This window comes from Callospermophilus lateralis, chromosome 1 (assembly GCF_048772815.1).
Source record: "Callospermophilus lateralis isolate mCalLat2 chromosome 1, mCalLat2.hap1, whole genome shotgun sequence".
Taxonomy (NCBI): Eukaryota; Metazoa; Chordata; class Mammalia; order Rodentia; family Sciuridae; genus Callospermophilus; species Callospermophilus lateralis.
In genome coordinates this window covers 165,159,491-165,186,017 of record NC_135305.1, presented here as the reverse complement: position 1 = coordinate 165,186,017, position 26,527 = coordinate 165,159,491, and the positions used below count along the sequence as shown (strand labels likewise).

Genomic DNA, 26,527 nt, shown 5'->3' with positions numbered 1-26,527 from the left:
GCTTCTGGCTTCACTACTGAATCGGATGTCTTACTTGTTTAACAGCAGATATTTGTCACATACTTTGGACAAGCAGCTTTCCATGAAGTTTAGAAGTTAGGAACATACGTTGTCAACATGTTTAAGATGTTCCAGTAATGTGATTCTTCAGGTTTGCTTTTTTTTCTAAAAAATAAACTCAATAGTTCTCTTCCAAATAAGCACATACATTTCCAATTCCCATTTTTTAAAAAAATACAATAACAAAATATGAAATCTAAGTTTTCTGATATAAGAATTTAAGCTTTTAAGTTTATTGGGTTAAATTTAGAAAACTCATATTTGCCTGCTTATTTGGGGAGATGCAGAATGCTGAAAAATATGGGTTTTGGTATAGAGACCAGAGAGAAGTAAAACGTCATCTGTAGTCTTTTGTTGAATACTTAATATGCCTTAGCTATGTGATCATGAGAAACTAATAAGAGTCATCTAGGTATTTGGAAACAGTTGCTATTTTCCCATGTGTCTATGAAACAGAGGTGATAAAATTTGCTCTGCTTCTCATTGCTGTCTTTACATTGTGGATGTAAATATTGGCTTCTCATTGTTAGGGCAGTCCAGAATGTCAATCATATGGAGAATTCCTGATAGAATTATGTTAGTTTACTTTTGAATCTTTTGTTTCAAGATAAAATATTTACTCATGACATTTCACCATGCAACCAGCATGCTAGCTTCATACTAAAGGTTCGTAGCACAGAAGTTAACTAGTGAGATCAAAATAAACACAAAAACTCAATTTACATTTTTCTTTGACCAGGTCTCAGATGGCTCTCCCCTCTGGCTACTGCCTCGGGCCACCTGGTGGGGCAGCGAGCTTTACACAGACTAGCAAGAGAGAGAGAGGCAGGGCACACCAGAGAGTGACCTTTTATTGGGGAACAAGAAATTCAGGGGAAAATTCCATCCAATGAAGGTCGAGGGGGACAGCATTCCAAGGTCACAGTCAGTGATTGGTCTCAGGGTCAATGGTCAGTCACACCCCCAAACGTATGGGCTCTCGAACCTAGAAAGGGTGGGGATTAGTTCCGACACAGTTTAGCCAGAACACCTCACACCCAATCAGGGTGGTGCCCAATCACGTGCAAGAATGGCTTCCCACATATTCCCCCTTTTTTTCTTAAAAATCAGGCAGTGGTTAACTCTTTCGAGTTTCTGCATTCTTGTTCCGAAGACTTGATATCTTATAATTACAACACAAAAGAGAATTAACAGCAAAGAGAACAACCCAATAATGTACCAGGCCTAGTGTTTAAGAATATTTCCAGGGTTAAATCCATTGAACTCTTTCAATACTTGGTTATCCAAAGAAGAAGGATCCGAAAAATCAGCTCTATTATTTTGAATGTCTTGGATATGGTGATGAAGTTCCAAAAGATCCAAGCTATTATTATTATTTTGCCAAATACCTAACAAATGTTTTTTAACCTTCTCCTAATCCCAGAGAGAAGCATTGTACTTGGAAGCTGTAACACACACATATTTATAATTTGCGTGGCATTTAAGTATTTCTTTAAACTTTAAAGCTGAAAGTTCATTATCTATGTTTATAACAGTTGCCTCTAAGGTGTTTAATTTAGTCTCAATCCTTTCATCAATATTTACTTGATTACACAGAGCCTTGGAAGTATTTTGAGCTAAATTATTATGAAATTTTGCATGTTGAATATTTTGAGACAATGTCAGAGAGGCAGAAACACTGGAGGCAATAAAAGAAACTAATGCCAAAACACCAACAATTATAATTCCAATAGCAGGTTTAGGTCTTGCTAGCTGGGCATGAATTTGCTGCAAGACTTGTAAAGCAGCATCAGTATACCATGGCTCTGAAATATTAGCAGGTAATAAAACAAGAGGGCTGATGAAGTATCAGCACTCCTTTTTCTCCATTATACCTAGTAATACAATTGGTTAGGTTACATTTGTTACATGTGACAACGTATCTGTCAACTATCCGTTTAACTTTTATATTTCCAATAATTAAAACATAAGGAGATTGAACACAGGCTCATAAAATATAGCAAGATCCCTCCTTACAGTTCTTGACAACAAATTTTGGTAAAGGCTTGTCTGTAAAATGTAAGAATTCTGAGGCAGCAATTAAGTGCCAAACACCTTTTTGAATACCACCCTCACTGTAAATCAAAATATTACTAACAAATCCTGCAGGTGTCATAGCAGAATTTTTTTCATAATTGTCTCTTATCAATTTTTGGAGACCAGTCTAAAATATACCCACTATTTTTAGACACCTTATGTTGTACAGGAAAAGTATTTACACAATCCATCCATCTAGGAAAGGTGCCAATCTCAATTGTAGAACTATTTGGACAGTGGGGTATCCATGGAGGTTTTGCAAAAATGACTTGTTTGTTATGGGAAAGTCCCATCTTAATTACTGATATAGTATAAGGTTTTAAGTCTCCATAAATAGAATAATTAGTCAGTCTAGGTCTACCAATCACTGTCTTTTCCTCAAATGATACTTTCAGACAGCCAGCATGTTTATTGTGGGACCAACACAAAGGTAATTGCGCACTTTAGCCAGAATAATTAAATCTAATAACATGATTGGGAGTAATATGAGTATCTGTAAATCCTCCCATCATGAATGAGTCATTAGTAAACACTGGAATAGATTCTCCAGTCCACACAGCTGGGTGTACCAGGGGTGGATCTGGGAAATATGTCCAGTAAATGTCTGTCTTGTTCCCCTTTACCTGACAGCCCAGCAGGGCAATTACTGTCAGGGGACCTGTTTTTTCCTTAGGAGTCAAATTATTTGGGAAGCCTGTGTTGTTAGCTTCTTCACATCTTCCCATGAAATCAGCTTTTTGGCTGGGTCAATCTAGTTTCTCTTCATCCTTTTTCTGATATCTATTCCTTTTGAATTAGGGCTTCTCCGGGTTGATCTTCAGTCGCTTGAATCTCGGTTCTATCTCTTCCATATCTGATTGCTCATTCAGGTACCCAGATAGGACGAAACGCACCTTCTGGAAAAATACAAGCATGACCTCTGCCCCACATAATCACTGGGTCTGGGCCTTTCAATTTACCAGTCTGTAAATATTTCCACAAAACTCTGTCTAAAGGGCCTGTTACTTTGTCTCTCAGCTGCACTGTGACTTTCTACGTTACAGTTTAAAAAAATTAAAATGAACAAATCATGATTGTCACTATTTTGGGGAGTCATAAACCTATTCTGCCCCTTTAATTTTTGTAACTGAAGCTTAATAGATAAATGAGCTCGTTCCACAATGGCTTGACCTTGGGGGTTATAAGGAATTCCTGTTTTATGATTAATTTGAAACTCTTGGCAAAATTGTTGAAAAGAAGATCTTACATAAGATGGTGCATTATCTGTTTTGATCTGTATAGGGCACCCTAACACAGCAAAGGCTGCTAGGCAATGAGAAATTACATATTGTACGTGCTGTGGCAAAAATAAATCTGGAATATGTATCAACTATTACATTTACATAACATTACTTACAAAATTGAGCAATATGAGTTACACCCATGTGCCATATTTGATTTGGTTTTAACCCATGGGGATTTACCCCTGATGGTGGAGATGGAGTGTGAATAACACACTTAGGGCATTGACTTACAATTTGACGAGCTTGTTCTCTGGCAATATTAAATATTTTATGTAAGCTAGAAGCATTTTGATGATGCAAGAAATGGGAAGTTTGTGCAGAGTCATATGAAGAAGACATCTGTTGACAAATAGCTACTAATTTATCAATCTTGTCATTACCTGAAACTAAAGGTCCTGGAAAATTAGTGTAGCCCGTATGTGTCCTATGAAACATGGTTATTTTCACATTTGCACTGCCTTTTGTAAATTATGAAATAATTCAAATAACTCTTGTGATGAAGTATACCCAATAACTGAAGTTTTAATATTTTTGGTAACTCCAACTGTATATAAGCTGTCAGAATAAATATTAATAGGCTCATTTGTTAAGTAATTTAAGGCACAAATTAGAGCTTGAAGTTCTGCTCTTTGGACAGAAGTACACGAAGTTTGCATTACCTCTGTGTGAACACGACTATAAAAACCTGCTTTTCCTGAGCTTGAACCATCAGTGAACACCGATAAAGCTTCATCTATAGGGCATGCACACACAATCTTTGGAAAAATAAGTGATGTTAATGATGCAAATTGAATAATTTTATCACGAGGGTAATGACTATCTATCTGGCCATGAAAATCAGCAAAAGCTATCTGCCGTAAGCTAGAAGTTTTAAAAAGCCAATTATTCTGTTGAACAGAAAATGAAATAATTATGATATCAGGCTCAGATCCAATTAATTGTAAAATCCTTGTTCTATCTTTAATTACTAACTGAGCAATAGAGTCATGAAAAGGAATCAATGTTTTTTGAGGGGAGTAGGCTAAATAAATCCACTCAATAACTCCCAATCTTTTCCATATGGCTCCTGTTGGGGTATGCTCAGTTGGGAATATTAATAAATACACTATTTCTTTAGGTTCAACTCTAGTAAGTCATGCATTTTTAATTGCATTTTCAACCTTTTTTAAAGCTGCTCTAGCCTCTATGGTCAGCTGACATGGAGAGGTTGGAGAAGGATTTCCTTGTAATATCTGAAATAAAGGACTTAATTCAGAATTAGTAGTTTTAAGGATGGCCTCGGTCAATTAATATCTCCTAATAGTTTTTGAAAATCATTAGGGGTTTGTACGGAAGCTGTATGTTCCTCTCCTGTAAAATAAAAATGGCAGCCCCCATGGTCGGCGCGATGAAGTCAATTTGGGCGACCGTCATCTACTTCTTCATTGTTCACCCAGGGGAGGCCGACCGGAAGTTTGTGTTCTGGCCAGGCAGAAATGATGTCAAGAAGGCGGGCTGATCCATGCCATCTTGATCCACCATGTGGATTATTATTACTATTATCAACAGTAGATGGAGCCTTGAATTTAAAATTACGAGTTCGACATTCTCGCATAAAATGACCATCTCTGCCACAGAGATAACATCTTCCGCGGGGTTTTCATATCAATTCCTGTGGTTGTAGGGTTTGCTTTAGGGCCACGGCTAACGTTACTGTCTGCAAATGGATGGAATCAATCTCAGAACACAAGTGGATAAACTCAGAAACTGTTCCTTTTTTCCAATGGGGTCTGAGAACATCCTGACAATATTTATTCTCATTTTCAAATGCCAATTGCTTAAAAATAAACTCGGAAGCTCCTGGGTCTCCAATAGACTGATTTGTTGTCTGGTATAAACGTGCTACAAAATCCAAATACAGCTCACTGGCACCTTGTTTGACTCTGGTAAGAACTAAATTGGACTGGTCCTTGGAAATTATTTGTTTCCAGGCACGTTTAGCACAGTCAGTTATCTGATCATACACTGCAAATTCATAATTTAACTGTCTTTTCAAATCAGCAAATTCACCCATTCCTAAAAATATTTCTACTGGGGTCTGCAAATTTTGTCTTCTATTCTTTTCTGTTTGTTTAGTACAAAAATCAGCCCAATAAGACCGCCAAAGTAAAAAGTCTCCGCCACTCAAACAAGATATGGCTAATGAAACCCAATCACTTGGTGGAAGTGGTTGTGAGGATATGGTATCAAACAAATTTTGTACAAAAGGTGAATTCAGACCATAAGTCTCACAAGCACTCTTCAATTCCTTAATAGTCTTAAATGGAATTATAGTATAAACTCGAACCCTTTGGTCCTGGACATTAAGCTGCTCAAAAACTGGGGAAAGTTGAAAACCGCTAATGCCTTCCCCTGCCTCCTGTGCTTTCTTAATACCTTGCTAGAATGGGGTAAGAAAAGTCATTGTTAATTCAGAGTACCTGTTAAATTTTGTCCTTTTAGCAGATAATGGCTGAATTCTAACAGCCTGGGCAGGTGGTGTTAAACACAGTCTGTTAAAATTTCTCCATAAGTTTTGAATTTCAATGTCTGAGTCCTCTTCCTCAGACTGCGACTCATGGGAAGAATCTCCGCTGTCACCATTTTGAAATTGGGGCTTCTAAGCCATGTGGTGGAGAAGGGCTTTGTGCTTCTGTAAGAATTACTTCCGGATTTTCCTCTCCAGGAGGATTGTCTATCTCTTCTGGAGGACTCTCAATGACTGTGGATGTTTCCTATCTATGATCCTGACTTCTACAATCTTCCTCCAGGCTATCCTGATCTTGTTCCTACAAGGTCAAGGTCACATTCCTAACTTTCGGTTTAGGCCCAAGAGCTTTCATTTTTAAATGGCTCAAGGGAAAAGAAATTAACTTAGCCTCAGGCAGATTTTCCATTTGAATAGACTTAATAGCTCTCTGAATGCCTTTCAATAGATCTTCAGGGGGCCACAAGTTCTGATCCAAGTAGTCAAAAAGGCAAATTTCTAAGGCCATCCAAGGTTTTTGAATATTCTTGATGCCTCCAGGTAATTCATTGGAAAGGCAATTTTTTTTGTAATTTCCTCCCTAATTTCTCCCAAGTATGTAAATTTGGAGAATCTTGGTCACAAAACCAAGTACAAAATTCACCTACAACCTTTAAGAATTGTAATAACTGAGTCTTTTTTATCTGTTTTCCTTTCTGATTAATTATAGTTTCTAGAATAGTCAAATACATGTCCTTATCAGAAGTTGAATTTCCCATTTTTATTAATTTAACTTCTCGTCCCTTCAGTACCTCCAGCTATTTTTGTGACCCAAAATTGCCACCAAATCCTTTATCTTTATAGCGTGCTCCCACTCTATCTAGTTAATCTAAAATGCTCCCTCGTGGGCACCAATTCCACCACAAGACCAGCATGCTAGCTTCATACTAGAGGTTCATAGCATAGAAGTTAACTAGTGACATCAAAATAAACACACAAACTCACTTTACCTTTTTCTTTGACCAGGTCTGAGATGGCTCTCCCCTCTGGCTCCTGCCTTGAGCCACTAGGTGGGGCAGCGAGGTTTACACAGACTAGCAAGAGAGAGAGAGGCAGGGCATGCCAGAGAGTGGCCTTTTATTGGGGAACAAGAAATTCAGGAGAAAAGTCCATCCAATGAAGGTCAAGGGGGACAGCAGTCCATGGTCAGGGTCAGTGATTGGTCTCAGGGTCAATGGTCAGTCACACCCCCACACAGATGGGCTCTCGCACCTAGAAAGGGTGAGGATTATTTCTGACACAGTTTAGTCAGAACGCCTCACACCCAATCAGGGAGGTGCCCAATCACATGCGAGAATGACTTCCCACATAACATGAAACTTGTTGCTTTTTTCTTAAGTACACAAAGATGTGTTCATAATTGCTGAGGATTTGTTGCATACTTATTGTGTAATTGAATATGTGCTTGCTTTTCTTATCTCTTCAAACTCAGGAGCCTTTTTCAGAAAAGTCTGTTGCTTACACTGGAGATTATGAAAGAAGTTTTCTCATAAAACTGAAGCCAGATTTAAAGATAGGTAGTTAGTGTTGTTAGATAAATAAGGTCTAATATCCAGTAAGATAAAGAAAATTGAGACATTATGAAGAATGGAGTACAGAAAATCAGAGCAGCACTTTGGGAAATTGAAATGTTAATGTCCCCAAGGCCCGGAACCCATCCTAAGGAACTGTTAATGAAGTGGCTCCCAGCAAACAGGGTGGTGCTAATCAAACCACCCCAGGACCTTCCTGCCTACTCCTCTAGTCCACCTATCTCTCACCTTTTGGCCTTCCCACCTGCATAATAAAGGGAAACAAAGGACAGAAATGTGTGAAGATTAAAAGAAGACCTTAGCTATAAAAAAGGGAAGACCTCCCCCTTCCATGGTAGGTCAGGTACTCTTCTTCCTCTGGGGAGAAGTCTTTTCTGCTATCCTTTAATAAAGCCTTCCACTTTCCACTCTACACTTGCCTCAGCATGCTACTTCAGCATTCAGGGAAGCAAGGACTCACTGGTAAACAGTGGTAACAAAGCCATTGATTTCTTACATTCCCTCTGAGACTAATAAGCACTTAACAAGCAAAGCAAAAGTAGTGTTTGTACAATGCATGAATCAGAAGTGTAGTAGGGAAAGTGTTTTGTTAGTGTCCACTAGCAGTTTTCTTTCTGTCCTGCATAAACCACTGCTTAGCTTTTTTTGTGACTATAAGTTTTTTGATACAAAAGAGTTATTTTTGGAAGTCTTTAATGACCAGAAAGAAATATGTATGATTATTGAGAGGATTGCTGTTTTTGAGATATATTTATTACAATAATCCAGTAATAAATATTTTAACCATCAAAAAAGAAAAATTGTGCTCTATATGTGTAAAAAGAATTTTAATGATTCCGCTGTTATATATAAATTAAAAAATCAATTAAAATAAAAAAGTAAATTATAAAGATCTTATCCAAAAAAATAAAACCAAAGGGTGAGTATAGAGAAAGTATTCTTGGTTGGGGGAAGATTTCTGCTTTCTTCCACTCTTCCCACAAGACCACCCTTTCTTAGAGTTCTGGATTTTTAGCAGAAGCTCTGTCCTTAAATTGCTTGAATCTCTGCCACTTACCCTCTTTGTGTCTGTCACCCCTACTCAGTTCTCTTTCTGATGTAGTTGTGCTGAATCTGGGAAGGTGGGATTTAGCACCCCCCGTGTTGACCACTACCAACACTGATAGAGGAGCCAAAGAAGTCCAGATTGAAACTCAGTTGTAAAACAGGGCTGAGCAGCAGGGAGCTGAGTGGCCAAATGTGAAAAAAAAAAGGGGGGGGAATGGCTCAGACACAGCCTGCCTTCTTGAAGACAAAATGACTTCTTATTACTTTCTGAGAAAGAGGAAATGTAGTCTATGTGCAGCCTCTGGTTTAAGCAGTCACATGAAGCCTTTCCCATCCACAGGGTGAAAAGTGTTGGAATCTTCAGGATGAGAACAGGGTGGGTTGGGGCTCTCTGGATATTTTTTGATGACCCAAGTTTTTTATGTCTATTTCTAAAGGATCATTAGCCTCTAGGAGGTCATTTGGTTTATCTCCCAGGTGAGGGAATGTCATTGTGACTACATGGCTGTACCACAGAGACTAGACTATTTTAGAATGAGAAGTTTTCACCTTCTGTCCTTGGAGCTAGGAGATCAATGTCATTTGAGGTGGAAATATTCTTAGCTGAATAAAAGAAAAACTTGTGCCAGGAGTCAGGGGATATTGATCCAATACAGCTCTGCAACAATTGTTTGTGCCTGATGGTTAGACCAGAGCCCTTATGTCTGGCGACATTCTCTACAGTGAGTTATATTTGCTGCCTCCTCTCAAGGGCTGTTCTTGCTTTTGGAGTTATGTCTTCTGTGTCTTCCCATGGAAATTGATCTAAGGCAGGCATTTGTGCAGCATCTAGGCAGAAGAACAGTGGGCAAAGACATGCTCACCCTAGTAATGCCTGGTTTCCTGGGGACACTGTGCAAACCTGGCTTTTTCTTTCCAGGGCACTTAAAGAAATAATTATAGAAAAGGTAAGATGGGAGTTGTGACATGACTCAATGGTAGGCAAGGAAGTGCCGAGGAACCAAGGGCTCTGAATAAGATTATACACCTACAAGTATATGTGTTCAGAAACTAGGGATGCAGTGGGCAAAACTAGGAGCCTAATGATGAGATATAGAGACTTGGCCACAGTTGGGATAGAATACCCTGGCCTCCTGGTTTAGAGGAGTTGCTAGTTACTTCACCTTTTTCTCAGAGTGCAGGGGATATTGCATGAATAAAAACTTCATGTGGTAGAGGAGCACAGAGGTCATTTGTGTTCTTATGTGACCTGGTAGCTCTAACTTTCCAAACTGAGTCTGAAGACCCCACTTCAAATGGGAAATGATTTTGAGTAGTGCACAGATGGCCAGCCTTTGATTTAATTCTTCTGTGGGATTTTGAAGCTAATTTTTATATGAGGCAAGTGTTACTCATTTTTTTTAAATATTTTTATTTGTTTATTTATTTACTTATTCATTCATTCATTTTTAGTTGTAGTTGGACACAATACCTCCATTTCATTTATTTATTTTTGTGTGGTGTTGAGGATCCAACCCAGAGCCCTGCACATTCCAGGTGAGTGCTTTACTTCTGAGCCACAACCCAGCCTCAAGTGTTACTCCTTTTGATTTAAAATTTCCATAAACAGTTGAGGTTTTAAGTATATTTTTATAAGAATAACAGGCAAATTGACTTAAGAAAAATAAGTAAACAAAAAATAATAAAAATGTCAAAATTTCTAACATGACATGGAAATAAATATGTGTGAAAACCACTAGAAGACATCAGTAGGCAGGAAGCCTCCCAAACTCAGCAACAAACGTACCAATGCAGGATCCTCGTGAGGTGCCTTCAGGTACTCTTCATCCTTCCTACTTCCCCTCTTCCTCCTTTAGATCTATGATAATCTTCTTGAGCTTGAGGGAGACTAGTAGTGAGCTGAGAGGCCAAGAATGATTCAAAACACACCATTGGGAGACTGGATTTGCCTTCATATTTAGTTTTACCACTTTCAAGGCCAGTGGCCTTGAAGAGAAAGACGTTTAACTCCCTCTGAGCTCTGAACTCCACATCTATGAAGTGGGGATTTCCTTGTCCATGAGTTCTTGGACAATGCCATGAGCTGACATAGAGAGACTCATCAGCTCTGCAGTGTAGACAGCATTTCCTATGAAGATCAGAGGGGAGTCTGATCTGTTATCAGTCTCCAGTGTCTTTTTTTCTCTTCTTCCAGAAGTTCTCATGCTTTTTTTTTCCTGGGGTCCTCCTTTTCGATTTCACCCCATATAGGGTGATTTGGACAGGTTACCAGGCCCAAGAAGTCATAGCATGGAAGCTCCCTGAACAAGGAGCCTCTTAGCTTGCCAAGTTGGCTTGAGCTGGTCCAGGAAGACTGTTCCAGAAGCCCACAAATGATTGGGAGGAAGTGAGCATGGAAAGCTTACTGTCGTCTTGTGACTACAGGGAATTTCCAAAAATGGAATGGAGATGAGAGATGAAAAGACAGTGATCTCTGAAACCAGCAGTCAGAACTATCCACAGTATTTTTACTTGTTAAAAAAAACACACACAAAAACAAACTTGGGGCCATATATGGTGGTACAGGCCTTTAATCACAGTGGCTCAGGAGGCTAAAGAAGGAGAATTGTGAGTTCAAAGGCAGCCTCAGCAAAAGTGAGGCACTAAACAACTCAGTGAGACCTTGTCTCCAAATAAAATATAAAATAGGGCTGGGGATGTGATTCAGTAGTCAAGTGCCCTTGAGTTCAATCCCCAGTACCAAACCAAACAAAACAACAACAACAACAATCAAAAAACCACCTTACCACCATCAGATATGTTAGTTTGAGTTGGTTTTCTGTCACTTGGAATCAAAAGTACTCCTCTGACCTGTTGATTTCCTCAATTCCCTTTCTTTTGTAGTACTGGAGGGACAAGAGAATGGTAATGAGAAACAGAAGATTAAATCACCAAAAAAGCCAAATAATCTAACTAATAAATGGATACATAAATTAAACAGACACTTCTCAAAAGAAGAAATATAAATAGCCAACAAATATCAGAAAAAAAAGTTCAACATCATTACTGATTAGGGAAGTGCAAAATCACAACTACACTGAGTTTTTATCTAATACCAGTCAAAATGGCAGTCATCGAGAATAATAAATAAATAAATAAATAAATAAATAAATAAATAAATAAATAATCTGGAGAGGATGTGGAGAAAAAGCAACACTTTTACAATGTTGGTAGGAATGTAAATTAGTACAATTTCTGTGGAAATCAGTATGAAGGCTCTTCAAAACACAAGGCATAAAACAACCACATGACTCAGCTATATGACTCCTCAATATTATCCTGAAGAATTGAAGTCATCATATTACAGGGACACATACATACTCCTGTTTATGGCAGCACTATTTACAATCACTAAACTATGGAACCAGCCGAGGTATCCATCAGTGGATGAATGGATAAAGAAAATATGGTAGAGATACACAAGGGAGTTTTATTCAGCCATAAAAAAATGAAATTATGTCATTTGCAGAAAAATTGATGGAATTGGAGACCATCATGTTAAGACAAATAAGTCAAACTTAAAAGGTTAGTTGTTTTATGTCATATATGGTGATAGAGAAGAAAACAAAGCTGGGTGTGATACTCCTAAAAATCAAAGGGAGATTATTAGAGGAAAGAGAGCAAGTGGTGGAAGGTGGGGAGTGAATGGGAAATGCTGGGAAGCAATAATGGCCAAATTGTATTGTTATAGTGTGTATATTGTGCATATGAAGTAATATGTAAAAACAAATCTCAGCATTCTGTACAACACTAATTTACCAATAAAAAATGTGGGAAGAATTAAGTCCATTCAAGCCTTGAGAGTGACTTAATTCTGGCCACAAGTTGGAGCATGGATTTTGAGAGTTTCTTCTGCCTTCATGGATCCATCACTATGCAAAGTTTAAAAGTTATCTTTTGCTCCTGAGCCCTTTAAATCTTGACAGTGTTGCTGGAAAAACAATGTACTCCATGACAAATTGCATTTTTTTTTAGAATTTCAAAATAAAACATTACCATGGAACACAGGCACTCTTCCTATGGTGATCATGGATAAACCAACTCTAAAGTGCTTTTTCCCCATGTATTAAATATACATGTTTGTAAATAGACATACATTTGTAATCAATAATTTGTTTCTAGTTTCAGGCAAATTATTTTTTGTTAGAACTACAATGCCTATTAAGAACCACATCAACTGAAGTACATTTCTTGACTGAATTGAACAGGTAGAGACAGGATGTAGATTCCATTTGAAGGGGTGTCAGAGTAGAAATCACTTCTGAGTGGCCACATGTACTTGTGGTTTCATTAGGCTCAACAGGATGGAAGGAAGGAGATCAGAGCACTGTTCATTTCTGATTGGGTGAACTAAGGGTAGTCGGTAGTCTTATGGGGCCAAACATCCATCAGAGCCCCATGTTCTGCAGACTGCATGCTGGAAATGATCCTCTTATGAAATCCTGCTGGTTGTCCAGTACAGAGACTTTCCATTTGTGTTGGTAAATCTCTATCATGAAATGTCTCACATGCAAATTTTTGTGTAAAAGTGATGAAATTTACATCTATCATGTGGAGACCTCTAAAACCTGGCCTCACAGAGTGTGGATGATGACCATTGATACCTCATTGACCATTTGGATGCTGCAATGGGGACCAGAGGAATTTACTGCTCAGGAACTGCATCCAACATTATCTCCAGGTGGACCCACCCACTAGATGTAAGGAGAAGGCAAGTCTCAGTGCTTTGCTCTATCTTGGCTTATCTTAGATCTCTCTTTTGACTTTTCCTGAAAGAGTTAGAGACTAAGGCCCTTTAAATCTTGACAGTGTTGCTGGAACAAGCTCAATGTAGATCATGAGAATATTTCAAATGTTTAGTGGTACAGGACTGGTGCCTTCTGGGAAATTGAGAAGCAAGAAACCCCCCCCCCAATTTTGAACCCCAATTCTTGTAATCAAGTCAAAAAGATTTCAGGTAGGTAATTCAGAGAAACAGGTATAAGTTTTTTGAAGGGCTACAGAGGGAAAGGAGTCACTCTCAAGGAAGATAATGGGTTCTCTTGGAGAGAAGAGGGACAGTGTGCCTTCTCTATGCTCTACTTTTATTGGGAATCCTGGAGAAGTTTCTAGAGAGTCCCACCTAGGCCTACCACTTGATGTTGAACTGACAGCTGGATGACATCAGACTGTCAAGTCCCCACTGCCATGACAACTCTAGGTTCCTAGGCCCATGCTACTGTTTCTCATTGGATTCTCCTTTTTTAACATAGTTTTATAGTAGTGGATGGACACAATATCTTTATTTTATTTATTTTTATGTGGTGCTATGGATCGAGCCCAGTGCCACATGTGTGTAAGGCAAGTGCTCTACCATTGAGCTATAACCCAAGCTCCTCTCATTGGATTTTTTTTTTTTTTTTTTTTTTTTTTTTTTAGTTTTTGGCAGACACATCTTTGTATGTGGTGCTGAGGATCAAACCCGGGCCGCACGCATGCCAGGCGAGCGTGCTACTGCTTGAGCCATATCCCCAGACCTCACTGGATTCTTAATTATAAATTCTTACATATTTTGTACTTAGGAATAATTGTCTTTATCCTCCTGAGTTTCAGAATCTGGTGTATGGAAAGAGTCACAAGTCTCCCTCTTCAGAGTAACTTGGGTTTGTTTTAACAGCATTATTTTAGGCAGACTTTTCTAATGCAGATAACTGATAGTTTGCTGAGGAATGTGACATACTCTGTCCACTTAATTCAGGCAGGATTGCAGGTAATTTTTTTTTTTTTCGAAAAGAAACACACAGTGGGCCCACATTATGGAAATATTCTATGAACCTCATGCTTCCACTATTTACATCAGTCCCCTATTATTTAGGAAGAAGCAGTCCAACCTAAGTCATAATTTCAAAGAGTGGGCCCCAGACCAACATCAGTTTCACCAGAGAAACAGGTAGCAATGCAGATTCTCAGGCTGCAGCCCAGACCTAAAGTATTAAACTCCAAATGGCTGAGGAATCTTAATTTTCATGATCCTTCCAGGTTCATGCTTGAGGCTGACAATCTATGACCTGGTTTGGTCTCTCCTCCAAGAACAAGATCTTTTTTACCAATTTACAAAAAAAAAAATAAATTATTATGATGACCTCACTGATACCCGCAGCAGACAGGCAACAAGGATTAGCCAGTTCTAGCCCAGGTGGAAAGGCCCTGAGACCCAAGGGGCCAGGAGCACAGTTCCTAGTGCTTAGGAGTCGAGGCAATCCTGTTGCAATGTCCCCTTTACACAACACCCACACCTAATAGTCAAAATCCTGTAAACGTTTTGACCTTTACTTCTCTTCCAGAGATGGAAGCAATACCCAATTTGTCATTTAAGAAATCCTAAAGACCATGTCACTTTGCTGTGATCATGATTTTGAGGACTATGGTTTTCTTATGTGAAGACCTTGGATCATGGTGAACAGATCTTTGCAGTTACTGCATAAGACCACTAGATGGCAAGCATGCATTTTCCTGCCAGTTCCAAAGGGCACACCACAGCCAGTGGCCTAATTCTCTGGTAGCTTCCATTAGAGTCCTTGTGCTGAAGCCAATTTTACTGCAGGGTCCAGGCAGTAATATGAAGGTAGAGGCTTTGACTAGAGGGAGAAATGACCATAGGTACTGTAGCAGCAAAATCCTTTAGAATGTCACAGGTCCAACTCTTCATGCAAGACAGGCTGACCATTTCCCCACAGGCTGAAATCCTGGGGGTGGCAGAGATCTGGTCACAGGACCTAATAGTACCAATCTGGAGGAGAAAACTCATGAAAGGCCATTTCTCCTGGGAAGTCTAATCTAATTGTAAGGACACCCAGAAAAGAAAATAATCTGCCTTTTTTGATGCTTTAAAGTGTTCATTGGGAAGGTAACTGAGGAGGTGGGAAAAGAACTAGCATTTATATCTTGGACCCAAGTCTAGCTCTACTCCTGACTATTGTGGGCTTTTGCCTGCTTCTTGGCCTCTTCTGTTACTCACGTTTTCAGCCATGGCAGGAAAGAGTGTGTGCAACAGGAACAGTGCTTGCAAACTTTCTATTTTCCAGGTGCAGCAGCTTTCCTCCCTCCCACCTCTGGCAGTTCTTCCTGTTCCCCAGCATTAAGATGGGGAGGGCCTAACAGAAAGCAGAGGGCTGGGTGCACCCTCAGTACCCATGCCCAGAGTTGCAGGCTATGGACCCTGGCTCTTCTGAGAAACTTTACAGGTTTGGCATTGCTGTAAGTGTGCCTTGAGCTTGTTTTAATCAGGTATGGGAGACTCACAGAAACAGATGAACTGTCACAGACAGCTTCAGTTTTCTATAAATAGTAGTGCAGGGCCATGTTGGAAGCATCTGTGTTGATTAAGAGAGGATCAGAGTGTGTGAAGATGAGGGAGAACATGGGAAAGAAGCTTTACTGTATTTGTGCAGGGGGGAAAAAAAGATGAGGCAGCATAATCAGGTTTAGCATTAGTATTTTTCAGTCATTTTAGTGGGCTCTAGGGGGTTGGGGCCATCAATGGTTCTCTGGGATCTGGACTTGCTGTAATTAGAACAGACAGAGAGTGGACTGGAAATGTGAGAGCCCACTATGGAGGGGATTGGTGGTGTGAGAACAATATTGGTTAATTTGCATAATGTAAACATGATGGGGAGATGGCTGACTATGTCCAGGAATTTGCTATCTCCAGGAGGACATGCCCTGGATGCACCGGTACATGCCTATAATCCAAGTGACTCAAGGGCTGAGGATGGAGGATCAAAAGTTCAAGGCCACCTGGACAATTTAGTGAGACCTTGTCTCACAATAAAATTTTAAAAGGGCCTGGGAATTTTGTTCAGGCACACATCAGTTGTAGAATGCTCCTAAGTTCAATCTCCAGTATCCCTCCCTCAACACCCCCCCACACACACACACACACAAACACAAGAAGCCTAAGTCATACACTTCAGCGTCAGCAAAGCCCCATTGTCAAAGAAACCAAGTACCAACAGAAAACGGTCTGGTTAACAGAAGCAATTTCCATCCCCAGGAATGGACTCTGCAGGTGCTCCTAGCAGCCTGCTCTCTGCTCCCTCAGGCCAGGGCTTGTGTTTATGGTTTTGTAGGTAACATGCTTCATGGACACTAAGCAGACTTATGAGTGACTGCCAAACAGCAGGACTCTTTGTTTTAATGGAATATCTTCCAGTGTGACATAAGACTTGGCCAGCAGAGCAGAGAATGTCAACAGTCTCTTCTCTATCCTTTGATCCTCAATCTATCATCAAGAGATGCCTGACAGGGGTGGACTAAAAATGTTTGGGACAAGCACAGACTTCTCAGGGTGAGAAGAGGGCAGTGGCCTGGCTTTGCATGACATTGCATCTCACTGGAGCTTTTATTCTCTCTGATGGCACCTTGGAAGGGGAAGTGAAGCACTACATAGAACTCTCTGAATGTACAGGATCGGAAGTCAACAGGTTTTTTTTGCAGTTGGCAAGAAACCATCCCAGGCAACCAGCTCTTGCATGGGGTCATGGATCTGATGGCCTGCATGTTTGTGTGGGCACATGTGTGTGAAGATCAAGTGCTCAATGACTCCCTGTGCATGCTTGGGATAGAGGAGGAGGAAAGACTACTTTCTTCATGGGGGTTAATGCTTAGAAAGAATCTTGCCTAATATTCAAGAAGGGGCATCTGGCTTGATATCCACAACATGACCTTGGACTGGAAAACTCTTAACAATCAGACCATAGAACAATCAGGCCCTAATTAATAATTATTCTTCCTGCAGGCTTTAGGTTTTTTTCTGATAATATGCAGTGTGTCTCCCTCTCCCTTTTCTTTTGTTTCTTTTTTCCTTCCTCACCCACTGTAAGACAATCACTGTGCTTAAAGCACTGGGGATAAAATAATAAACTAAAAATGTCTCAGTGCTTTCCTGTGCAGCATGTATGATCTAGCCCAGGGTTCCTGAGCCTCAGCATGAGCAACACAAGAGGCCAGAGTGTTGTTTGTGGTAAGGGGCTTGCCCAAAATGGTGATGTGTAGCCATCCTGTTTCCTACTTACTAGATGTCCTAGGACCCCCTCCAATTCTTGACAATCAAAAATGCCTCTAGAGAGGCCGAATGTTCCCTAGGTGTGACCATTTCCCAGCTGAGAACTGCTGAGCAGTAAGGTGGAGAGCTAAGTCCACACTTGCAGTGGAGTTTTCATGGATGTCTCTATGCCTACTTGGGGTCTGCTCAGGGTCTTCTACTGATCAAAGATTCTCAGTTAATGGGACTTGCAGGGGGCATTTGTACCTGCCTGTTGTGATACAGTAATTGATTATAGGCTACTAAATAAAACTCCCATCAAGAGAGGCTCCATCTCAATATGGTGGTATTGTTGCAGAGACATTTAAATGACAGCAAAAATCAGCAAAATTCAGTAGAAATATCTAATAAAAATTAAAATTGCCTCCCCTGTTATCTACTTTCAACCTTTCCTTCACCTTGAAATAACTTCAGGGTGTGAGAATGAGTGTGTTTTCTGGCAGGTCTACATCCTCAAGTTTTTCTACTTTTCAAATTAAACTCCAATTACCTCTGTCTATGTGGCCCCTTAAAGAAAAGGCAAAGAAAGGGGTGGGAATGATTTTCTTTATGCCTGATATTTTGGGTCAGTCTCCACTTTTGCTGAATATTTGACCTTTTCTGACACTTGTTGAAGGCATATAAGTCTGTTTCCATAACATATCATCTGACTCCAAGAGTCATTTTTAGTAATTTAGCAAAACACTAAGAAACTCAAGGAGATCTGACTCTAAATAAAATACGAAATTGGGCTGGGGATGTGGCTGCATGGTTGAGTGTCCTGAATTCAATCCCTACTACAAAAAAAAAAATCTTGACCTAGAAAATAAGGTTCTCTCCTCAATCCCCTCTAAGGCAAGTAGAGTCAGAAAGTGCTGCTTTTGCTAATACCACACAGATGCCTGGCAGTATAAAATGCCCAGAGAACTCTCTTTCTATGTGTATTTTAAACTTACAAATTGGGAGAAGAAACCTTTTCTTTTACACTCCTGTGAAAGAATTTCTCCCCACTCTAAACCCTTTTTAGTGGTTCCTTCCTGTTCTTGTCTATCACAGTCAATATTGCTCATTTATAGCTGTCCATTAGTTTCCACAGGGCACTGGTTTCAGCATCTCCTGTGGATACCACAGATCAAGTCCCTTATATAAAATAGCAGAATATTTGCATACTACCTAGGTACATTATTTTGTAATACTTAAATAATCTCTAAAGAATTTGCAATGCCTAATATATTATAACTGCTCTATAAATAGTTATTATACTAAATTGTTTAGGGAATATAATACAAAAAAATGTCTCTAGATATTAAGTACAATTTTTCCCCTGAATAATTTTAGCCTGTTGCTGGTTGAATCTGTGGATATTGATGATCAATTACAATGCAAATATAGTTGACCATTAAAGAGAGAAGGAGGAAATACTGAGATCCTCATACTTTGCTAAGTGCAAAGCAATGCTCTCTTCTGCAATGACCTCTCTTCTACTCTGAGGCACTAGAACTTGGGGTTTGACTCTTTTTCTTCCCATAATGTTCATGGTCACTGTTGTCCCAGAATGTCCCATGGAGCTTTCTGGATGCATCTTTGTCTTTGGTGTGTGCTGCCATTTAGTGTTATTTGCCAAATGTTTTCCTTTCTTTTCACTATGATCAAGAAGTGGCATTGCATTTCCTGTCTCCCTTATGATTGGGTGGTGCCAATTGTTAAGGTCAGGCCAGTCACTGTGCTATGACCATCTTACCCACACAATGATGTTTCACCACAAATATTAAAACTTTGCCCCATGCCACTGGTGTTTAGTGCCATTCAAGATGATCATTGTTTATTTAGCCAGTATCTCTTAGCAAAGTCCCCTTGCTGACCATCAAAGGAAATGTAACATGGCTTTCAGCCCTTGGATATTTTTTTTACACTCCTGTGCAAGAATTCCTCCCACCCTCCACCCTTTTTAGTGGTTTCTTCCTGTTCTTGTCTATCACAGGCAATATTGCTCAATTATAGCTGTCCATTAGTTTACACAGGCTTTGAGGCTTAATATTTACCATAACTTCACTTACAGGGGCAGTGAAATTGCCTAATATGAATAATCATTTCACCTTTCTTGAGGGATTTTTCATTCTATTGGGCTAATAGGGGTCAAGAGTGACAACATTGAAAATAAAAATAATTTTTTAGGCAACTCAGTACAGTTTTTTGATATCTGAGAATGACTTGGTAAACTTAGTGACATGAGCACTTCCTGCATTAAAAATGGGTGCCTCATCTTGGAAATGATGCTGAACTTGGAAAATATTGGTAATATCTATAACCTTACTGAGCACCAACCATGTGCCAGACCCTAAGTATACCCTATCTCTGATTATGACTATAACTCTTTCAGGTACACTATCTAGTATCCTAATTTCAGAGGATAAAACTGATGGACAAAGGGCTAACAAATTCCCCAAACTCATCTTGAAATTGGAGTCAAGCTTTGAAATTAAACCTGGGTTGCAAAATTCCATGCTATTTCTCTTACTCCTAGGCAATTCACCTTTAAAAATTCCTAGGAATGCAATGAAAGTTTCCTCTAGGTTTTTATCCTAGAAACTGTATAGTCTGTGTTTGATTAGATTTAACATTTTTATGCATTCATTTAATCATTCCTCAATTCACTCATTCTTATAGACATTCAGTCTTTCAAAGGCCTTGTCAAGAATCTATCAGATTCAGAGCTTTGTTTAGTGATGGATTTAGATATGAACCTATTATGATTCCTGCCTTCAACTGCAACCGATTTACAATTTGAGGAAAGGAGCAATACACACAGACATACACTCAGTGTTATAGGTATGTCTAGGAAAATATTGCATACTGAGGAGGTAGCTCTTACTGTATACAGGGTGTGTAAGGGTAGTGGAGGGAGTTCTAAAGGTTTCAGCATTCTATTTCTTATTGAGCATTTTATACAAAACCTCCCTTTCCCATACCACTTAACCCACAGTCTAGGAGTAAATGCCATTATTCCTGCCATGGTCCTTGTTTCTGAAGGTCACAGTGTCAATGGCTTCTATATTCTGTCTTCCTTCCTAGAAGATACCCCCTTGTTTTTGCTCTCCTCTTCCCCTTTGGAGTCATCTTTTCATATTTTTTCTTACCCATCAGGTTAACTTCTTAAAAATAGTGGTATAAATATTTTAGGTTTTTGAAGGACATAAACAGGATTCCTCCATATAGAGCCTGTCACTTGCTCTTCATAGTGTGGAGTCATTTACAGAACTGTACAGCAGGAAAACAGTGAAAAGAACCCTTTGGTTATGTGCTCATAAGATAGATAATTTGAGTGGAAACAGCTCTGCAGCTTTGGGGAATAAAATAAGCATGTGTCTTATGTGTGAAAAGTTTATGCCAGTGTTGCCATGTTTACTTCATTTTTAAAGTCTTCACTACAAGCCATTGTCTGGGTCAGAGGGTCTTTTGGGCATCTGTCAGGCCTGGGGGATGGTGGTCAATTCTATAACCTACAGGGAAGTGGCTCCAATGCAAGAACCCTGAAATGTTCACCACCCACTTCATGTAGTTTATAAGCCCTTTGTGAGGAAACCAAAGTCAACTAAACCCCAGGTTCCCCCAATGCTTACAATGCTTCTACAAGCCAAGGCTTTGGAAATGCCTATCTTCAAAGGAAACATAGGCAGATTTTCCATGGCTTCTCTCAGCCCTTAAAATGAGGCATGTAGAAATGCAAGGAAAAGATGGGAAAGGACATTATACTGAGAGAATACCTGAGGAATAGACCAGACAATTCTGTCAGGTGGTCTTAAGGAGTATAATCTTGACCAGATATTAATGTTTAATTGGGTGCTTGGAGAAGAGCACTTGAGAAAAATTATGAGAATCCATATGACTGATGATGGTCCTTCTGATGGAGGAGGCTGGTATTGCCAAGATGGATCTACTTATGAAGCTCCCCTCTGAATCTCTTTCTACAGAATGGTCATAGTGTGCATTCTAGCTTATACTTGTATCTGCCACAGGGTCTCATCTGAGCTTTGTCTTAGCAAGAGTGGCTGCTTGTGAGCTGCAGTAACTCCAAGGGCTCTCTCTGACCAGATAGCAACCCTCTCTGAAACTTTAATGACACCTCATAAATCTTGGCCTTCACTCTGAGGCTCTAATGACCTTCATAAATTCTGATGTTAGGCCAGCAAAAATATAAACTAGCCTTTATGTTATGCTCCTCATAGTTTTGTTATCTGTAACCTCCCACTTTGTGTTACTTTCTGGGCTATAAAGCTGGACTGCAAGAAAGCTGCAGTGGTATCTTGTTCCCATAGTTTTTATTGGGAGAGGCAGGCTGGCCAGTTGAATAATAAGCTTGCTTTAATTTGATTTTAATTGGAGTCAATGGTCTTTTCTTTGTGTCCTGGTCTAACAGCTGAAGAAGGAGAATCCCGAGTTCAAAGCCAGCCTCAGCAAAAGTGAGGCCCTAAGCAACTCAGCTGAGATCTTGTCTCCAAATGAAATACAAAATAGTCCTGGGGGTGTGGCTCAGTGGTCAAGTGCTCTGAGTTCAACTCCCAGCACCCCCCCTCCCCCCAAAAAAGACATTGACAAAAGACAGTGCTGTCCATCCAAGGTTATGGGGAAAACTTTGAAGGGATCCCACACTCGAGCCATAAGACAGTTTCATTAAAGTGTTGGTTTGGTAGAAAAGTGGCCTGAAAGTCCAAAGATAGGAATAAGCTTTTGAAAAAAAAAGATGATTTGAATTTAATCAATACACATGGATTGGAGAAGGGGCGAGAGAAAGGCTGGTGAGAGGGAAGGGTGCTGAGGCCCCCATTGCACTTTCCCCAAATTCCTACAGTTTTCACGGGCTTCTGGGGCGCATACTTTGGGGCAATGGGCAGGGTCTCCTGGAGTCCGTGCCCCTAAGCTGCCCCTCAACCCTCGGCAGCCCTCCTCTCAACCTTGTCTTTTGCTGGGAGCTGGAGGTCGTGTCCAAGCTGGAGAGAGTACAGCAGGGGCAGGGCTGGGGTGGGGAGGGGGCCACCCAAAACAACCAGGGGTCACCAAGAAGCTGGAATCGTGGGTCAGCCACTGAATGAGTGTCAAGAGCTTAACAAGAAGTGTGGAAAAATTGTGAAAAGGCTAAGCAAAATTCTTAAATTAATTAACTTGTTCTAATTAGTTATACATGACAGGAGAATGCATTTCAGTTCATTCTACACAAATGGAGCACTAATTTTCATTTCTGTGGTTGTACACACAATAAACATATACCATTGGTGTCTTTATATATGTACCTAGGGTAATGATGTTGATCTCCTTTCACAATTTTTTGGGCCCCTATCCTCTCCCTCCCTTTCCTTCCCTCCCTCCACTGTGCCTCATCCAGAGTTTTTCCATTCCTCTCATGTTCCCCCCTCACCGTCATTATGGTTAAGCATCCACTTATCAGACAGACATTTTTTGGGGGGATTGACTTACTTCAGTTACCATGATATTCTCCAACTCCATCTACTTACTTGCAAATGCCATGATTTTAATCTTATTTATTGCTGAGTAATATTCCATTGTGCATATATACCACAATTTATCCATTCATCTGTTGAGGGCACATAAGTTGGTTTCACAGTTTAGCTATTGTGAATTTGCTGCTATAAACATTGATGTGGCTGTGTCACTGTAGTATGCTGATTTTAAATCCTTTGGATATAAACCAAAGAGTGGAATAGCTGGGTCTATTTGTGGTTTTATTCCAGGATTTCTAAGGAATCACCATACTGCTAAAAAAAAAGCTAAGGAAATTTTAACAAAAGAATCAAATATGCAAGAAGTTTTGTGTCCTTTTACCATCTGTGGGAGACATAAATAGTCAATTCCATGACCTTATGAAACTCTTTAGAATTAGTAGAAAATCATCAGATAAAAAACTATCTATTCATGGTGACTATAGAGACAGAAGTTATTATTCCATGGAGACTGTGACTCTTCTTGTAGCATTGTCATTCCAGAAGGCATGACAATACTGAGAGGAAATCATGAAAGCAAACAAATTACCTATGACTATGACTTTTATGATAAATGTCTATTAAAGCATAGAAATACCAATGTTTGGATATATTTTACAAATCAGTTTATTTATATTCCACTTACAGTGTTAGGAGATGGTGCTTCCATGGTGGCCTTTCACCATCCATACATACACTGGATTATATAAGAGTCCTGGATTGTTTACAAGAAGTTCCACATAAGGGCCCAGTGTGCGATCTGTTAAGGTCAGATCCAGATGATCTTGTGGTTGGTGTATTTCACCATGAGGTGCTGGCTACACCTTTGGACAAGACATTTCAGAAACATTTAACTATGCCAATGGTCTCAAACTGGTTTCTCATGCTCACCACCTTGTAATGGAAGGATATAATTGGTGCCATGATCAGAATGTGCTTACCATTTTCAGTGCTTCCAATTACAGTTATGGTTGTGGGAACCAGGTTGCTGTTTTGGAACTAGATAAGACTTTAAAATATTTTCTTTCTTCAGTTTGAACCAACATATTGTGGTGGAGAACCGCATATTACCCAGTACACCCCAGACTGCTTCCTGTAAATTCCTCCTGGGAAAACCTGCCTTTGAATGTTGAAATATAATATAATATAATATAATATATATATATATACACACACACACACACACACACACACACACACACACACACGTACACAAACGGAAAAAGCAACTGTGTGTTTCTGTAACTCATTGTGATCTATCTTGACATTAAACCACATCATGGACCAAAATGTACTATAGTAATGATAAGCATTTAGTACAATTTGAGTTTGAAATTTAGTGCACTGTGTTCTATATTGTTTAGTCTAATAGTATGCCTGATGTATTTGTAGTAAACATTTTCCTCTGTACTGTTCAAGCTAAGAGAGAGAGAGAGAGAGAGAGAGAGAGAGAGAGAGAGAGAGAGAGAGAGAAAGGAAACTAATTGCATCTTCTCTGTGCTTACTTGGAAATTCTAGTTGTAGTGTTTAACTGGAATGGATTAATAAAAGTTGGAGTTTCATTTTTATGAAAAATTTATAAACTGACTTCCACTTAATCCATTACCCTTTATTTTCTTGAATTGTATAATTAACTTAACAAATAAGTCTTTTGGGGAGTATGTTGTCATAAAATTGTAGAGATTTTCCTTAATTTAAACTAAATTACTGTTTTATGTTGATCTGCATATTCCTATATATTTGTCATGAAAGTGCTTGCATCCTATTTGGTGTACTGAACAAATAAACTTTCTATTTTAAACAAAAACAAGACAAAACAAAAAATTTGAAATTCTTTTTTTCAGTGTTATATGCATACAAATTTATTTATTCTACATATTATTGGTGCATTTTAATTATACATAATGGTGGGATTCATTGTTACACATTCATACATGCACATGATATAAAAATATAATTTTATCAATACTATTTCCCAGTATTTTCTTTTTCAACCCTTCTCTCTTCCTCTGATTGCATTAGAATTTTCTAAGTATGTATTTAGAATGTGAAGGTTTTGAGGCAGAATAATACAAGGAAAAGGTGGGTCTAGTGGCTCTCAATTTTAAACCCAGGGGTTTGAGAAACTGAGGCAGGAGGACCACAAGTTCAAATCAGCCTCACAAGTTATGGAGGCCCTAAGCAACTTAGTGAGACCCTGTCTCACTTTAAAAAAAAATGTTCTGCCACTTCCCAGGGGTGCCACAGGCTGGGACCATGGCCTCAGCATCTGGGCTCCAGTGGAACATTTATTCAAATTACAGCATAGGAGTGTGATGGGGGCAAGACTTTTGGCCTCTCTGCCTCCCTCTACAATAGAAGTTGGCAAATAGCCACAAAGGGCCAGAAAGCTCATGTTTTATACTTTGAGGGTCATAAGGTCTGTGCCACCACTTTTCAACTTTGCTTCATGAAACGCCATCTATATACAAGAAGTTAATGGGCATGGCTGGTTCCAATAAAACTTCAAGTACAAAACAGCATTGTATACCAGTTTGGTCCATTGCTTGCTTTCTGCTGCTCTGGAACTCTTTGTGAGAGTGAGGCAGACAGGGAAGAGGTTTCTGAAAGTCTCTCTGAGGAGGGCACATTTCTCTTTATCGCTTGTTTAATATTGCATGGAGAGAGGCAGCCTTGTACTATTTCCCCCACTCTCTCTTTGTCTCTTCATTCCAGAATCTTAAACTTGGTGCTGAAATCCAGGATAGGCATCTTGAAGCAGGTAATCCTATGGGATTCTACTCTTGCTGCTGATTTCTCTGCAAAAACCCTGAAACACTGTCATACTCTGTTGAATCTCCATTAAATCTAGCACAAGTTCAACAATTGCAGTTTGTCTATTCTCTTATACCAACCTCCTGAGTCCAGAGATGCCGGTACACAGTCTCAGTCTATTTTCTGTCTCCACAACAGAACCTGTGGGATCTGAGGGGACTTATATTTCTCACTCTTTTTTCTCCAGGCCCACCAGACTCACCCAAGCCCATAACAGTTACTCTTAATCTCACCCATCCAAAGCCTTCCCCCGACTTCTCTTTTTCAAAGCCTTAGGGTTCTTGACTCTGGGGGTAAAAAGTAAACATAAAAATTCAATACTGTTTGTCCACAATAGAAGCTGGATAGCTTTTAGTGGCCTGAAAAGGTACCTTTGTTTTTCAAACCCCAAAAGAGGTACTTAACTGTATTCAGAGCAATAGCAAGTGGGCAGAAACCCCTCACATTCAAGTTTTCTGCTTCATTTATAATTGCCCCTGCCTCTGTCAATCCCATACCACATTCCAAATACTACTATCACACACACACACACACCCACATACACACTCACACACCACCCCCAAAACAGATATCAG

The 26,527-nt window shown here is 39.6% G+C and overlaps 1 pseudogene; it reads left to right on the top strand.

Annotated features, from left to right (window-relative positions):
• Nucleotides 1-22,702: 22,702 nt before the first annotated feature.
• On the top strand, nucleotides 22,703-24,237 carry LOC143408196 (serine/threonine-protein phosphatase 2A catalytic subunit beta isoform pseudogene; annotated as a pseudogene).
• The last annotated feature ends 2,290 nt before the right edge of the window (nucleotides 24,238-26,527 follow it).